Source organism: Sapajus apella, unplaced genomic scaffold (genome assembly GCF_009761245.1).
Source record: "Sapajus apella isolate SASKATOON/1434 unplaced genomic scaffold, GSC_monkey_1.0 scaffold103, whole genome shotgun sequence".
NCBI classification, from domain to species: Eukaryota; Metazoa; Chordata; class Mammalia; order Primates; family Cebidae; genus Sapajus; species Sapajus apella.
The window spans coordinates 1,879,796-1,897,400 of NW_022437043.1; the positions used below are offsets into that span (position 1 = coordinate 1,879,796).

The 17,605-nt window shown below is 41.2% G+C and overlaps 1 protein-coding gene across 2 annotated transcripts in view; it reads right to left on the reverse strand.

Annotated features, from left to right (window-relative positions):
- Positions 1–17,605, reverse strand: part of EFHC2 (EF-hand domain containing 2) — a 194,246-nt gene that overhangs the window by 160,901 nt on the left and 15,740 nt on the right. The gene's annotated exons all lie outside the window — the stretch shown is intronic.

Genomic DNA, 17,605 nt, shown 5'->3' on the forward strand with positions numbered 1-17,605 from the left:
TAATGCTCCATGCTATATAAAACATTTAAAAAATGACTCTTACTGCAAGTAAATATTTAGAACATTAGCTTGCTAATTGGTCTTTCCCATTTGTTTGCCAAGAATGCAAACAGAAAAAAAAAAAAGAGAGAGAAAAAACTGCTCTGCTTCAGAATAAAAAGTGTATGTAACTGTTTTCCACAGAAGTCTAAACATTATTTTCACCAAAACAGAGAACAAAATCTTTCCCTCATTAAAGTAAATATAACAGGAAATTCTTCAGAGCTGACATTCTCCTTTAATTGCAAAACCTTACCTCCCACCCTGGATAGAGAGGAGGAAACAGATACAACTACCAAGGGCTGTTGACAAGGACGTGGCCAACATCAATATTTGTGCACTGCTGGTGGGAAGGTAAAGTAGGACAATCACTCTAAGGAGAGATGTGGAAATATGAGCAAAGAGAGAGGCATATATGTCCTATGACCTAGCCAGTCCACTCCTATACAAGTATCTTGTCCTAGGCAAGAACTACATATCAGACTATTTGTTACAGCATTGTTTGCAAAAGTGAAAAACAGGAAACCATTGAAAGTCTACCCATAGTAAAAAAGATACATCTCTTTATAAAATGGTATATTAATACAGAGTCTAATATTACATGTATCAACACAGACAAATCTAGGTCAGGCGCGGTGGCTCATGCCTGTAATCCCAGCACTTTGGGAGGCTGAAGCGGGAGGATCACCTGAGGTCAGGCGTTCAAGACCAGCCTGGGCAACATGGTAAAACCCTGTCTCTACTAAAAACACAAAAACTGAGCCAGGTATAGTGGTGTGCACCTGTAATCCCAGCTAGTTGGGAGACTGAGGCAAGAGAATCGCTTGAAGCTGGGAGGTGGAGATTGCAGTGAGCCGAGATCACGCCATTGCACTCCAGCCTGGGCAACAAGAGCAAAATTCTGTCTCAAAAACACACACACACACACACACACACACACACACACACACACACACAAATAGACAAATCTGAAAACTGTCAGGCCAAAAATATAGGTAGCTGAAGTACACATAAAAGTTCACAACACATATATAAACCTAGAAAATACTCAAAAAATATAGTAATATTTATGGATAATATATGCATAGAAATAAGCAGCAAATTCAAGATTATGTAATATTCATGATAATAAATGAACACCCATATGCCCCACAGCCCTGCATAACAAATAAACACTTCAGATATAACTGAAGCTTTGTATCAGAGCTCATAGCTCTGCCTCCCTTCTCCAGAGGTAACCAGTATCCTGAATTTGTTTCTTTGATGTTAGCACATCGCCCACTACTGTATATAGCCAGGGCAATAGCGTCTTGTAAAACATGATGCTTTGGCAGGGAAGTCTGATAGGGTCAAAAAGACCTCATTTCCGTTTGTGGTAAAGGCTGCCTGGAAGAATGGGGAAGGCCTGAGCAGCCCTCCCCAGGGGAGTTAGGGCCATAACAGCTGCCCTGGGCAGATAACAGCCCAACTCTAGGGCTGGGGGAGGAAGCTAGATGCAATGGTTAAGATGGTGAGCTGTAGCTGGTTCTGCCCCTTAGGGAATCAATTGTCACTACCTCCACCATTCCCTCCACTCTGTCTCTCTGTCTCTTTCTTTCTCTCTCTCTCTCTCTCTCTCTCTCTCTCTCACACATACACACACACACACACACACACACTTGCTCACACATACAATCAGATTACCACAAGTCAGTCCCAGATCCCCACAGAACAAAGCAAAAGTTGGGTTTGAGAAAATAAGTAGTGGAATAATACAGAATTTTATAATGATATACTGTCTCCTAAAGCAAGTAACTCCGAGTAATCACAAGTCGCCTTGAACTAACAAATGTTTCTTAAGTACTTACAATAGTCCTAGCTTTGTGCCAAATACACAATTTAAAATAGGCATAAGACTCAGCCCCTGCCCTGAAGTAAAACAAACAAACAAAAAAAACCCCCACAATCTTGCAGAGGGAGCAAGATTTAGATATATACAATGATATGGTTTGGATGTTTGTCCTCTCCAAATCTCATGTTGAAATGTGATTCTCAATGTTGGAGGTGGGGCCTGGTGGGAGGTGATTGGAGCATGGGGGCAGATCTCTCATGAATGGTTTCACACCATCCCCTTAGTGATAAATGAGTTGTCACTCAGTTCGTTCACATGAGATCTGGTTGTTTAAAAGAGTCTGGGACCTGCCCCTTCTCTCTCTTGCCCCCACTCTCACCAGGTGATACACTGGCTCTCCCTTTGCCTTCCACCGATTGGAAGCTTTCTGAGACCCTCATCAGAAGCAGATGCCAATACCACACTTCTTGTACAGCCTGTAGAACTATGAGCCAATTAAACCTCTTTTTAAAATAAATTACCCTGTCTCACGTATTTCTTTATAGCAACAGAACAGCCAAATACAGAAAACTAGAAAACAGTATAGCTACCATTTTTGACCACTTACTAGGAGCTGGATGCTTTACTAAGGGTTTATATCTTATTTCACCTTCACAGAACTATTTCATCAGTGTTATTACTGCCATTTTTCCAATGAGGAAACCAAGGCAGAAAGAGGGAGACAAGCCCACCCAATGTTACACAGTAAGCAGTGGAGCCTGCATCTGAACCTAAGGTCATGTGACCCTAAGCTCTGGTAAGTGTATGGCTGACCAGAGTCTCCATAAGAGAGGAGAGGCAAGGATGTTCTGAGCAGGATTACAAGTGATATACTGCAGCTGAGCTGACGGTGCCTAGGGTGAGGGGCAAATCTAATAAAAAGAAAGTCAAGTTCAAGTTTGGAAGGAAGGTGAGTTAGAGTAGAATATATAGGAGGACTATATCATGAAAAGCCTCTCATATAAATATCTTAAAAGTCTCCTTCATCAAAACACTGGAATATTTACTAAGGCCTAATACTGGCCAGGCCCCATTCTAGAGAGTATGGTATAAAGATGAAGTCACAGCCAGCCTTCCTTCCCCTGAGGAGCTTTCTCCACTATTCAAAGTTTTCTCCATGGATCTAGGTTTCCATATTCACATGGAAAAAGCCCTTGCCACTGTTGAAGGCCTCACTCAGCTACCTGTCCCCCAGATTTCCATAATTTGTTCATATGTACCCTCCTCTTTGATCAGACCACATCTTACAGCCTATAAGGTACCTTATGCCTATTAAAGTCATGTCCCTGGTCACGCTCTACCTCTACACAAACCCCTCTCCCCATCAAGGATCAGCTCACATCCCACTACACAGTCATCCCTTTCACAAACATCTGGTGAGCATCCATTGGGTGCTAAGTTGTGAGAGACTTTGGGGACTTGGCTTGGGCAAGTCACAGCTCCCAATCCTAGAATAGAAGCCAGTGACTATGGCTCTGGGTTTGGCACTGGGTTTCATACACATGGCACCAAAAACACAAGCAGCAAAAGGAAAAATAAATTGGACTTCATCAAAATTAAAACTGTCTGTGTGTCAAAGGATGCTATCAAGAGAGTGAAAAAAATCCACAGAATGAAGTCTGGGTGAGGTGGCTCAAGCCTGCATCCCAGCAACACTTTAAGAGGCTGAGCTGGGAGAATCACTTGAGCCCAGGAGTTCAAGACCATCCTGGGAAATATAGTGAGATGTCATTTCTAGAAAAACAGACAAACCAACAAACAAACAAACCCATAGAATGACAGAACATATTTGGAAATCCTATATTATAATGGTCCATTATACAGAATATATAAAGAATTCTTACAACTCAGCAAAAACACACACAATTCAATTTAAAAATGGGCAAAGGACTTGAATAGACATTTCTCCAAGGAAGATATACAAATGGCCAAAAAGCACATGAAAACATCTTCAATGCCATTAGTCATTAGGGATATGTTAATCAAAAGTACAGTGAAACCAGACACAGTGGCTCACACCTATAATCTCAATACATTGGGAGGCTTAGGCAGACAGATCACTTGAGTCCAGGAGTTGGAGATCAGCCTGAGCAACATGGTGAGATCTTGTCTCTACAAAAAAATACAAAAATTAGCCAGGCATGGCAGTGCACACCTATAGTCCCAGCTACTCGGGAGGCTAAGGCAAAAGGATCGCTTGAGCTCATGAGGCTGAGGCTGTAGTGAGCTATGAAGCCATGATCGCACACTGCACTCCAGCCTAGGCAACAGTGTGAGACACTGTCTTAAAAGTAAATACATACATACATATATACATACATACAATGTGATAACACTTCACACTTACTAGGGTGGCTATAATTTTTTTTAAATAGAAACAAGTGTTGGTGAGGATGTGGAGACATTGGAACTCTCACACCTTGCTGGTGGGGATGGCACTAGTATGGCTGCTGTGAAAAACAGTTTGGCAGCTCCTCATTAAGTTAAACAAAGAATCATCATATGATCCAGCAGTTGCATTCCTCAGTATATTCTCAGGAGAATTGAAAACATACATCCACAGAAAGAAACTTACACACAAATATTCATAGAAGCTTTATTTGCAATAGCCAAAAGGTGGAAACGACCCAAATGTCTATCAGCTGATGAATGGTTAAACAAATGTGGTATAACCATACAATGGAATATTATTCTGCCATCAAAGGGAACAAAGTATTGATACATGCTATGTGGATGGACCTTGAAAACGTTATGCTAAGAGAAAAAAGCCAGATAAAAAGGGCCACATATTATATGATTCCATGTATACGAAATACACAAAATAGGTAAACTCAAAGACAAGACAGATTCATGGTTGCCAGGGACTGGGAGGAACAAAGAATGCGGAGTGACTGCTTACTGGGTACAAGGATTCCTTTGAAGCAATGAAAATGTTCTTGAAATAGTGGGGACAGCTACAGAGCATTATGAATGTACCAAATGTCACTGAATTGTATACTTTAAATGGTTAAAATGGTAACTTTTATACTTTGTATATTTTACCACAATTTAAAAAAAAAAACCCAGCCAGCATGAGATTCATACCCCACAAATGAGCTATGTGATAACCAAGCCCAGGGATGGGCAGATTCATGAGGCCCTCCCTGACCACCAGCCCTTCGTCATGTACGTGCACCATAGTATGTGCACATACTCATGTTTGTTTTGGCTCCTCAACTAGATGACACATTTTTTAGACTCTGGGACCGTGGTGTGTATTTCTTCCTTTTTCTACGTCCCCTCACCATCTAACATATTGCTGCAGATACAGGAAGCCCATAACATTTGAGTGGTAGATTCACTGCTTGCCAAATTGAACATTGTGGGTCTGGATCAAATAGGCAACAAGGAGCCATTTGTTTCCCCAGGGACACAGGGACAATACGAGGCAGCACGTCTGAAGACAGATCCACTAAGTGTGAGCAGGGTGGGTTGGAAGAAGGAAGGTCTGAAGGTAAAAGACTTTTTTTTCCTTTTTTTGAAATAGAGTCTCACTCTTGTCACCCAGGCTGGAGTGCAGTGATGTGATCTCGGCCCACTGCAACCTCTGCCTCCCAGGTCCAAGCAATTCTCCTGCCTCAGCCTCCCAAGTAGCTGGGATTACAGGTGCCCACTACCATGCCCAGCTCATTTTTGTAATTTTAGTAGAGACGGGGTTTCACCATGTTGGCCAGACTGATCTCGAACTCCCGGGCTCAAGTAATCCGCCTGCCTCAGCCTCCCAAAGTGCTGGGATTATAGGCATAAGCCACCATGCCCTGCACAAAAGACTTTTAAAGAGGCCACTGCCATGTCTCAACATGAAGATCTTCAACCGATCTTCAACTGTAATTGATTAAGCAAGCCACAGCATGCCAACCCTTGAGCTAAGCGTCCCTGCACACAAACACCCGGGCCACTCTTTCCAGGGATGCCACCCTACCTGGTAATGGAGATGATTACAGAGGACAGACAAGAATGTTCATCTTCTATCCTCTTCCTTTTGATTAAGGTAAGGCTAAGTCTGAATTTGATAGTACTGACTATACCTCCCAAACACTTGTCTATATAAAAGACAGCAGGCCTCAGGCTCATAACTTTTTGTAGGCATCAAATCTAAAAACACTGTTTTGTTTTCATTTCTTTTTTTCTTACCATGGCCTTCCACTTAGATCAAGTGGTGTGGTTTTCGTTTATGGTAAGGACATAAAGTTTCCCTTTTAAGTATGTTTTAGTTTTCCAAAAGTGATTCAATTCACAAAGAGATATTAAGTAAATAATGGATCAGTTGGCATGTAGATACATTTTTTTAAATTCCGAAGGTAGCATGTATGCTTCTAAAGTTTCACAACCTCTGACCCCATCAAACACATGTCACAGGAGTAGATAAGTTTATTTTATGTATGTACATATGTATGTATGTATGTATGTATGTTTATGAGATGGAGTTTCGCTCTGTCACCCAGGCTGGAGTACAGTGGTGTGATCTCGGCTCACTGCAACCTCTGTCTCCTAGATTCAAGCGATTCTCCTGCCTCAGCCTCCCGAGTAGCTGGAATTACAGGCACGCACCACTACGCCTGGCAAATTTTTGTATTTTTAGTAGAGCTGGGGTTTCAGCATGTTAGCAAGGCCTGTCTCAAACTCCCAACCTCAGGTGATCTGCTCACCTCAGCCTCCCAAAAGTGCTGGGATTATAGGCATGAGCCACCGCGCCTGACCTGAAGTAGATAAGTTTAAAGCACCTGGGAGGAGGACAAGAATTAGGAGACAGAGAAAAATAGTGATCCAGGAAGCAATGTGACCCTCAGGACCCGTGTCACATCCACAGTGTTCAGGAGCCTGGAGCAGAACAAGGGAGAAGGCAATGGGATTGGCGGGCAGGCATAACAAAAGGGCTGGGAAGGGTAGACTGAAGGTACCTATAAGGCGCTGGCCAGAAGACAGAGTGAAGTGGTAGGATAAGCCACACAACTAAGCAAACAACAGTGACTGCAGTCAACTTATGATCTCCATACTCACGTGGGCCCTAACTGTCTCTCCTTGCAGTACTGGCTTGCTTGTGTCCCTGGTAAGTCAGTGATCAACAGCATTACCCTCTCCTTTCTATGGCCTCCTTTCAATGGACTCATAAAGACACTCAAGTCTTTCACCTCTTAGAGGAAGAAAAGCCTCCTTCAGCCCTTAGTCTTGCTTTCATTACCATCTTCACTCCCTCCCGTCCTCTATCTTCATGTTTCACAAAACAGTAGTCTGCAGTCACCGAGAGTCCCTTCTCCCCTCCATTCACTCCTGCACTCTGGAGTGTCATTCGATCTCCCCTATTAGGCCTTACCTAGTGTTTGAAAGGTCTAGAGTCCTCTAACTTGAGACATGAGGTTAAGCGTATAAACAGAGGCCAATGCCTTGGAGGTTTAAAGAAGACTGGATTTTGTTTTGAGCTGGGCATAGTAAGGATCACTCTGGCCACAATACAAAGAACTGGGGATATTGCAAGAGTTCAGGCAAGAAATGATAGTGGCCTAGACCAGGGTAACACAAGTAGAGACAGTGGAAGTGATCAAGTTCTGTATATCTTGAAGGTGGAACAAAAAGGATTTACCAATAGATTAGATGTCAGGTGTGGAAAAAGAGATGAGTTGTTAACAACTCCAAGTATTTTGGCCTGAACAACTAGAAGAATGGAGTTTTAGATGCTGGGATGTAGAATGGTGGGAGAGAACTTAAATGAGAATTCTGGAGGTAGGAGGCAGGCACAGGAGTCCAGAATTCTATTTTGGATATGTTACGTTTCAAGATACCACTCAAACAAGCAAGTAGAAATGTGGACTAGCAGGTGGATATAGGAGTCTGAAGTCCAAGCAAAAAGTCAAGGCTGGATGTAAAAATTTGACATACATCAGGTGATGGATGGTATTTAAGGCTACAGTGCTAGAATGAATGATGATAGTGCAGAAAATAAGTCCAAGACCGAGCTTTAAAATATGCCAATGTTATGTGATTAAGGAGATGGGATAGAATTAGCAAACAAGACTAAAAAGGAGTAGCTGGTAAGATGGGAAGAGCACCAGGAGAGTTGAGTATCATGGAAAATACATAAAGAAAGCATTTGAAAGAACGCATGACTCACTGTGTTAAATGCTACTAATAAGTCAAATGAAGATGAGGTTTGAGACTTGACCCCCTGATTTGGCAACACGGAGGTGGCTGGTGACCTTGACAAGAATGGTTTCAGCAGAATCATGGGGACAGAAATAGCTTGTGAACCATATGGCTCTTTGAACAGCTCTAGGTAAGGTATCAAAACTCTTGAGTTTCTAGTATTTATAATTTCCTTAAAATAACCCAAGCTCAGAAAAATGCAAGAAATAAATAAAAGATCATCTAAATGTCATCTCTTAAAGCCTTCTCTGACTGCCAGAGGCAGAACATTCTGTTCCTGTATAGATCTTCTATTAATGTCTGGAAGATTACCCTGTCTTTAACTATTTAGGAACTTGCCCTTTCCCTTCCCCCAACCCCAGCTGTATCACCAGGGCCAGGCCAAGTGCCTACAACACAGAATACCATGTTTTTAAAAAAAAAATAATAGATGTGCCTTTGAAAGGGCAGCAGTGGTGCAGACACAAACAAACAATCTCACAAGCTTCTTCTTGATTCATTAATTAAACAAATAAGCCCCCTTCTATATGCCCATAATTCCTGTATAGCCATCAGTGTACTTAGAACACTATACTATAGTTTTCTGTTTATTTACTTGTATTTCATACTAGAGTTTGTACTTTCTGACAGTAAGGACTATAGGGCCTGGCACATAGTAGGTGTTCAATGATCATCTATTGAACGAATAGAACATAAGCTGTGAATTCTTTTCAAACAATCAGATATTGACAGCTGATCTTTCCCTATTCATGTTACCTGGGTTAGACCCTTTTAAATCTAATAATCAAACATTTGGAATGGAGAGCAGAACCAGGGAGTAATGGGGTCATAAAGGATAGGGCAGGAGATCTGGCATCAGAAGCCTGGCATCCACCTTCCAGCTTTGCGTCTATGGGCCATGTGATGCTGGAGCAGTCACTTTACGTCTCCAGAGACCTCTAGCTTGCCATGTCTAAAGTGAGAATAATACCTGCTTCACGAGACAGTGGTTAGGGCTAAATGAGAGAATCTCTGTGACTGTGCCTGCTTGTTAGCATTTATTATTTTGTTTTCTCAAGAGGAAGGACTTGGTATTAGCTTTTAGAGAGAACTGCGTCAGAGCTCCAGTAAAAAGAGACCAAGTACAGGAGTTCGAGACTAGCCTGGCCAACATGGTGAAACCCTGTCTCTGCTAAAAATACAAAAATTAACCAGGTGTGGTGGCACACACCTGTAGTCCCGGCTACCCAACAGGCTGAGGCAGGAGGATCGCTTGAACTCGGGAGGTGGAGGGTGCAGTAAGCCAAGATCGCACCATTGCACTGCAGCCTGGGTGACAGACTGAGACTCCATCTCAAAATAAAAAGGGACCAAGTATGACTCCCTTACTAACCAACCTAAGAGCTTATATGTTCTCATCCACAAATAGATTTATAGATTTATCTCCACTTTTATGACATTATTGGTCATAATAATATTTACTCCAGGAACATGTATAAATTATCTGATCATCATTCCTGGGTCAAACTTCACTTTTAACACTGTTCCTCTTAATTCCATGGAAGCAGGGCCACAGTCTGTCTTATTTCTTATTCAACATTTAATACAGGGCCTGATCGGTATGAGTCAATAGTTCTTCAACTTAAACTATACCATCTATTTTTAAGATTTATTTTTTGGGTAACCCACTGTAGCGGACCCTATGCAAATAGATCAGGCTATAGGAATTCAAAGGAGTATACTATGGAGTGGTAGATGCCAGAGAAATATTCATGTAGGATTTGAGTCTTAAAGTGAGCCTTGAACCATGCAGTGAATTTGGGCAGAGTAAGAGAAAAGATGCTGAAGCATGTTGAAGGACCAGGACTAGACGCAGCTAGATACAGCAGCATTTCCTACAGTAGTGGGACATAAATGCTGAACAGTTGATATGGAAATCAATCCACAGAGAGCCTTAAATAGCAAAATCAGACACTTAAATGACATCTTATGGGGTATAAGGCTCATTTCTGCTGTTATTTCTAAAGGAGGCTGAAGAGGTGGACTGAAATGAAAGCACCCTCCACAAGGCTAGCCTTCCCTTCCTGGTCACCACCACAGCTGCACGAGGAAGATAAGGGGCTGGAAAACACAAGGGCAGAAGAGAGATGCCTGAAACTGCCTTTGCAAAAATTATGGCAGTAAAAGAAATGGTACCTAACCGACTCCATCATGCTTCTAACCTCCAACCTATTCATTCCTGGGCATAGGCCAAACTAACTTTGGGAGGAATTTATAGTTTAAATTTGAAACAAAGATGATAACAGCCCCTCCCTGAAACAAACCCCCCCTTCCTTGCTGGGGGACTGGATTGCCTTTGTAAAACTAATAAATTAGTCACAAGATGAGAAATTATGGCTTAGGAGTCACGCAGCCAGAGGCCACAAGATTCCTAACCTCCCCAACTTCTCCCATAGATAACATTACTATTATAAAACCTAAGACTGGTATTCAAGATATTTTTCAGCCCCTTCATTCTGATGGATCAGCTGGCACCACCCGGACAGGTAAACTGGCTCATCTGGTCTATAGCCCCCATCCAGGAATTGACTCAGTCAGCGCAAGAGGGCAGCTTCAACTCCCTATGATTTTATCTCTGAACCAACCAATCAGTGTTCCCCATTCCCTAGGCCCCTGCCTGCCAAACTATCTCTTAAAAACGTCTGTCTCCAAATTTTCAGGGAGACTAATTTGAGCAATAAAACTCTGGTCTCCCATTTAGCTGGCTCTGAGTGTATGAAACTTTAATGTAATTCCTCCATCTTGATAAATCGGCCGTTATCTGGGCAGCGGGTAAGAAGAGCCCATTGGGCAGCTACATGCTTGCTGCTTTGAGGGGGCAGCAGCCACTGCACACCCGACACCACCACCACCCCCGCATACACACACACACACATACACATACACACACACACACACACACACACACACACACACACACACACAATTGCTACAAACTCTTACCAGCACATCTTTGTCCAGCTATAATAGTAACAATAACTAAGAATATCATATGACAGGGCCCTTTAATTTTAAACATTAAAACCCACCAAGGTCAACAGAGTTGTGTGGAAGCATGTGGGGCCCATAAAATCCACTGATGCTATAAAAATTGAAGAGAAACCAAAATATATCAAAGTCAGAATGCAGTTCATTCAACCAAGTTGCTACTAAATTTATGAGCAAATTCTCTACTCAAAGAGTATTAGCCAGATACTTGTTAAATATTTCCAATTCTCTTGCTAAATAAAATAAAATCAGTCACACCTAATTATATGTTTTTAGCATGAAAGGAACTATTATTAAAACATCTCCAAAACTCTTGACTTGTGAGTTGTGAATTCACACAAACTCAAAACAACAACACACACACTTTTTTTAAGTTCAGTGATGCCAACTGCTATTGCTACTCTAATGGACGTAGCATACAAAACTCCATTTTTGCACGATTAGAGTACTAACTTGAAATTTCAATTCAGAATTCTATACCTTAGAAACAAAGATGTTGAGAATTTGTTTGATATGATATAACAGTCCATAGGGCACTTGTTTAAAATATTTGCCCCCTGACACATACACACACCCTACAAACATACACAAGCTTGAGATTTGCCATTATAGCCTCTTAAGATGGCCTGGCAACTTTTCCTTTGCTATAGTGACTGTAAATTGGTACTCAGTCTCAATTCAAGGAAATTAGCAAGTGTCTTAGCAAATGATAAAGTTAGGATCATAACTACTTCTAGATCAGTGCTCCTTGGCATCTCAACTCCCTAACTCCCATTCCACCACTGTTGGAAAGGTGGCAGCCCAATCCAGACTCTCTGCTTCATATCAAATTAAAAGCTAATACCAGCACCCCTATTTCATTGCTAAAAATTGGAATGGCAATTTTAGCATATGCGTAGGTTAATTAATCAATTAGTTATCAAGGCCGCTACAGAAACCGTAAAGTTAATCCAAACTGAGAAGCTGGCTATAGTCATCTACATCGGGAGCTGTTGATCTGTTTGCAATCTCTATTTCAGAACTCCAGCACAGCAGTCTCTTGTTTCTTTCTAGGCTACACTCAAAAGCCCAGATGCTCGACAACCACAAGGCAAAGGCAGGAAGAATGAGGTGCTTGCTAAGAATGTGACAGCTTACTAGGACCACGATGAGCTAGATAAGCAGATATAAATGTCATTTCTGTTGCCATGACAGCTAACAATTGTAGCACTGTTCTAAGCACTTAAGAAACATTAAACTCTCTCTTTTTTTTTTTTTTTAATTGAGACAGGGTCTTGCTCTGTCACCCAGGCTGGAGTGCAGTGGCACAATCACAGTTCACTGCGGCCTTGACCTCCTGGGCTCAAGCTGTCCTCCCGCCTCAGTCTGCTGAGTAGCTTGGGACTACAGGTTCACACTACCACACCCTGCTAAGTTCTGTATTTTTTGTAAAGATGAGGTTTCACCATGTTGCCCAGACTGGTCTCGAACTCCTGGGCTCAAGTGATCTGCTCACCTCAGCCTCCTAAAGTGCTGGGATTACAGGTGTGACCCACAATGCCTGGTCACATTAAATTCTCTTAATCAATGGGGGTATTAAAGGCTGGAAACAGGAAGGAGAGGAGGTGGAGAGAGGCTGGTTAACAGATAAAAAATTACAGTAGATAGATGAAATGAGTGCTAGTGTTCTGTAGCTCTGTAGGGTGAATATGGTTAACTATAATTTATTACATATTTTCAAAAATCTAGAAGAGAAGATTTTGAATCTTCCCAAAACAAAGAAATGATAAATATTTGAGGTGATAAATATGCTTGATTTGCTCATTACACATTGTATACAGATATGGAAATACCGCTCTATATCTCATATATATGTACAATAAAAAAGGGAAAACCCAATGGAAAAATGGGCAATGGATTTGAAAAGACACTTAACAGAAAAAGTGGAAATAGCAAATAAACATACTAAAATATAGTTAATCGCATTAATAAATGAGACATGCACATTTTTTAAATGCTCTTAATCCTCAGAGAGAAAATCTCTAACTATATTCTGTCATCTTCCCCATTTTATACATGAGGAGTCTTTTTTTTTTTTTTTTTTTTTTTTGTTTTTTTTGGATCCAGGGTCTCACTCTGTAGCTCAGGCCAGAGTGCTGCAGTGGTGCAATCATGACTCGCTGCGGCCTTGACCTCCTGGGCTCAAGCAATCCTCCCACCTCAGCCTCCTGAATAGCTGGGACTTCAGGTGTATGCCACCACACCTGGCTAATTTTTGTATTTTTTTCAGACACGGGGTTTCACCATGTTGCCTAGGCTGGCCTCAAACTCCTGGGCTCAAGTGATCTGCCAACCTCAGCCTCCCAAAGTGCTAGGATTATAGTCACTGCGCCCAGCCTAGATGGGGATTCTGAGAGACAGAGTTTTAGTCATTTGCTCAGAGTCACTCAACTAGTATAAGTAGTGAATCCAGGATGCAAACCCAACACCTGAGCCCTTAAGCATTAGGCCTAATATTCTTTGTGCTTTTTTTGAGAAAAGTAATAGATGTCTCCTTGTTTAAGTCATCAGAATTGAATTGTTACTTTTGCTTTTGGCAAATATAATAGCAAGAACATCCACCATGATCCGGAAGGGAGGAAATAGACCAGATAATTGGATCTAGACTCAATCCCTTAAAAGCTGGGGAAGTATTAAAAGAGAGTGCTGTAGCAATCCCTCTACAGTCACCAGCAGTTACTGGAAATTTGGGAACTGAAGAGAGACAGTTAATATTTAATATTTTGATAAACATTAACAAAACTTATTTTTCTATTTTTTGAGGTTAATAGAAAATTTGATATAGAATTATCTAAAACTACCATTCTTAGATATTTCTGCCTGATCAGGTTCTGGACTAATTTGCTTCTATTCTGTGAATAGTGTAGGGATTTTTTCCTCCTTCATCTAATATTTATTTTAAAAATTCATTTTATCTTTTCTTCTTTTCTGTACTTCTATGGAGAAGAAAAAGTCATTCAGCAGATACTGTGAGCCTCCCAAAGAAAATAACAAAATTGCCTCAGGTATAGTGGGATCTGAGAGTGTAAGACTATAAGAGCATGAAAGCTATCATTATTTATTAATTAAGCTAAATCACTCAAAAACTAACCCCAAATGTGCAAATTAAAAAAGCACGTCAAAGAAAGCCTCAAACATTTTCGAGCTAATTTTCCTTTCTTTCCAAAACTAACTTGAAAAAGTGTTGTGCTCATGATTCTTAGCCACCAACTCGATATAACAATAAGATTGATTTTATATATTTAATAATATATTTAAATCAGTAGAGAGTGAAAAACAAAATTTAAATCGATAAGATCTAGAGATGTGCAGAATCTTTCTCGCAAGGCTCTGATATTTTTTCTCTAAATAATTCAACTCAAGACACCAATCAATAAAGAATTCTAAAGATTTTCCCCAAAGTAAATTGAAAACACTGGCTCATTACAGCTGATTCATACAGACATTCCCAAATTTCTTTTCCCTTGCAAGTCTTCATTTAAAAACTCCAGAAAAAGCTAAATGCTTCCACTTGTTTCCTCAGCCTCTTTTTCAGGAATCTGTTTTGGAATTCTGTGAAGGATTTTTGCTCTCTTGAGCCAAGGGACAGATGCAGATCACCTTGCCCTCACTTACCTCTTCTCTTGAAATGTATACATGATCCCTGGAGCTGTGGCAGCCACCTTGGGATCATGGGCAGGACTGCAGAAATGTTGGCTGAGACAAAGTTAAGCCTCTAAATATGTGCCAGCAGCCAACTACCTTGGAGGCAAGAGAATAGGGTCTGGAGGCAGGAAACCTAAAGCCAATTCATGCTGACTTCTGGAACTAAATCAAAAGGAAAACCACAACTTTCCACCCCTAAGTAACAAAAGGACTGGAGGTAGGCCACTCCCTTTGCAATCCCACCCCAACCTTTTTCTGCATGGCAGATGAAAAATCAAAAGTATCTCTGATTGGTTGCAGAGAGTTACACTCTGCATTTTTTGCATGTAACTATATAACTTCACTTTAGCCTCTGATTGTTTGTTTCTCACAACCAATCAGATACTTGCATAGGGTATAACCTTTGTAACCTCATTGCAGCCTCTGATTGGTTGCTTTATGCAACCAATCAAACTGATTGCAGGCCACTATTACTTGATAGGGTCTACATCCAGTAACCAATGGGAAACCTCTAGAGGGTATTTCAACCCCAGAAAATTCTGTAAAGGGGCTCTTGAGCCCCTATGCTCCACCTGGTCCACACTGTACTTTCATTTTCAATAAATCTCTACTTTTGCTGCTTCATTCTTTCCTTGCTTTGTTTGTGCATTTTGTCCAATTCTTTGTTCAAGATGCCAAGAACCTGGACACCCTCCACTGGTAACACTTCCAGACTTCCTGCTTAGTGAAAAAAAAAAAAAAAAAATCCCTGCTTGTTTAAACCACTATTGGTCAGGTATTCCATTACTTGCAAGAGAAAGCATTACAAACCAATGCATGAAGTCTCTAAAAGCTATCTTTTTTTTTTTTTAGCAGAAAAAGATTAAACAATCTAAAGAGAAATTTTCTTTATATATAAGGAAAAATTAAAAAAAGACAAATAACCTTGACAAACAAAAATAAAATGGGAGGAATCACTGAACCTGATATTAAGGTTTACTATACAGCTATAGTAATAAAAACTGTGTGGCAATGGCACAGGGATAGACACAATGATCAATGAAACAGACAACTCAAAGGCAACCCACACAAATATGCTCAAATGGTTTTGTAAAGATTCAAAAGCAATTCAATGGAAGGATAGCCTTTACAACAGATGGTGCTTGAGCAACCGGACATCCATAGGCCAAAAAAGTTCATCACAACCTAGATCTCACAACTTATATAAAAATTAACTTAAAAGCCTTTTAAATTAATTAGGCTTTTAAGTTTTAACAGGCTTTTTTAATTTTTTTTTTTTGAGACAGGGTCAAACACTGTCCCCCAGAATGGAATACAGTAGTGTGACCACAGCTCACTGCAGCCTCCACCTCTTAGGCCTAAGCCATCCTCCCATCTCAGCCTCCCAAGTAGTTGGGACCACAGGTGCACAACACCACACCAAGCTTTTTTGTATTATTATTTTTGTAGAGTCAAAGTCTCCTTATGTTGCCGAGGCTGGTCTTAAACTCCTGGCCTCAAGCAATCCTTCCACCTCAGCCTTCCAAAATGCTGGGCTTATAGACATGAGCCATCATGCCCAGCAGATCACAGACTTAAATATAAAATGCAAAACTAAATAAATAAATCCTTTAGGGAAAAAAGCAACAACAGCAGCACAGGAGGCCAGGCGCAGTGGCTCACAACTATAATCTTAGCACTGTGGGAGGCTGAAGCAGGTGAATCTCTTGAGCGCAGGAGTTTGAGACAAGCCTAGGCAACACGGTGAAACCCTGTCTCGACAAAAACATACCAAAAAAAAAAAATTATAGCCTAGCATGGTGGTGCACACCTGTTGTCTCAGCAATTGGGGGGTTGAGGCAGAAGGACTGCTTGAACCTGGGAGGTTGAAGCTGCAGTGAGCCAAGATTATGCCACTGCATTCCAGCTTGGGCAACAAAATGAGACCCTGTCTCAAAATAAACTACCACAGGAGACAATCTTCATGATACAGGGCTAGGCAGAGAGTCCTTAAACTTGACACCAAAAGCATAACTCATAAAAGAAAAATGTGATAGATTAGGCCTTATCAAAATTAGAAACTTTGGCTCTACAAAAAACACTGTTAACAGGATGAAAAGATAAGCCATAGACTGGGAGGAAATATGTGCACACCACATCTCAAAGAACTAGTATCCAGAATGCATAAAGAATTCTCAAAACAGTGAAAAAAAAAAAAAAAAAAACAAGGCTGGACACAGTGGTTCTTCCCTGTAATCCCAACTACTTGGGAGGCTCAGGCATGAGAGTCACTTAAACCTGAGAGGCAGAGGTTCCTGTAAGCCAAGATCATGCCACTGTACTCTAGCCTGGGCAACAAAGTGAGACTCTGCCAAAAAAAAAAAAAAAAAAAAATTAAAAAAAAAAAACAGTAAAAAACAATCCAGTTAGAAATGAGCAAAATACATAAACAGACATTTCACTTAGGTGGATATACAGATTACAAATAAGCACATGAAAAGATATTCAGGAGAGAGATCCAAGATGGCCATTTAGCAGTAGCTCAGGATTGCAGCTCCCAGTGAAGGCGCAGGGGGACACCAGACTTTGAGACGAATTTTCGTTGCCCACGGTCCAGGAGATTCCCAGCGGAGGAGCCCCACGGACCTCCAGCGTGACTCTTTTGGCCCGCGTGGCTGATTTGCCAGCATCCATGCACGGCGGTTCTCAGTGTGGAGTATGTGGGACTGGGTACCCTTTTGGTTGGTGTTTGGAGCTCCAGGAAGGCAGAGTCGCCCATTCAGCTGATTGAAAGGGGGACTGAAGCAGGGAGCCAGACCAGGAGAT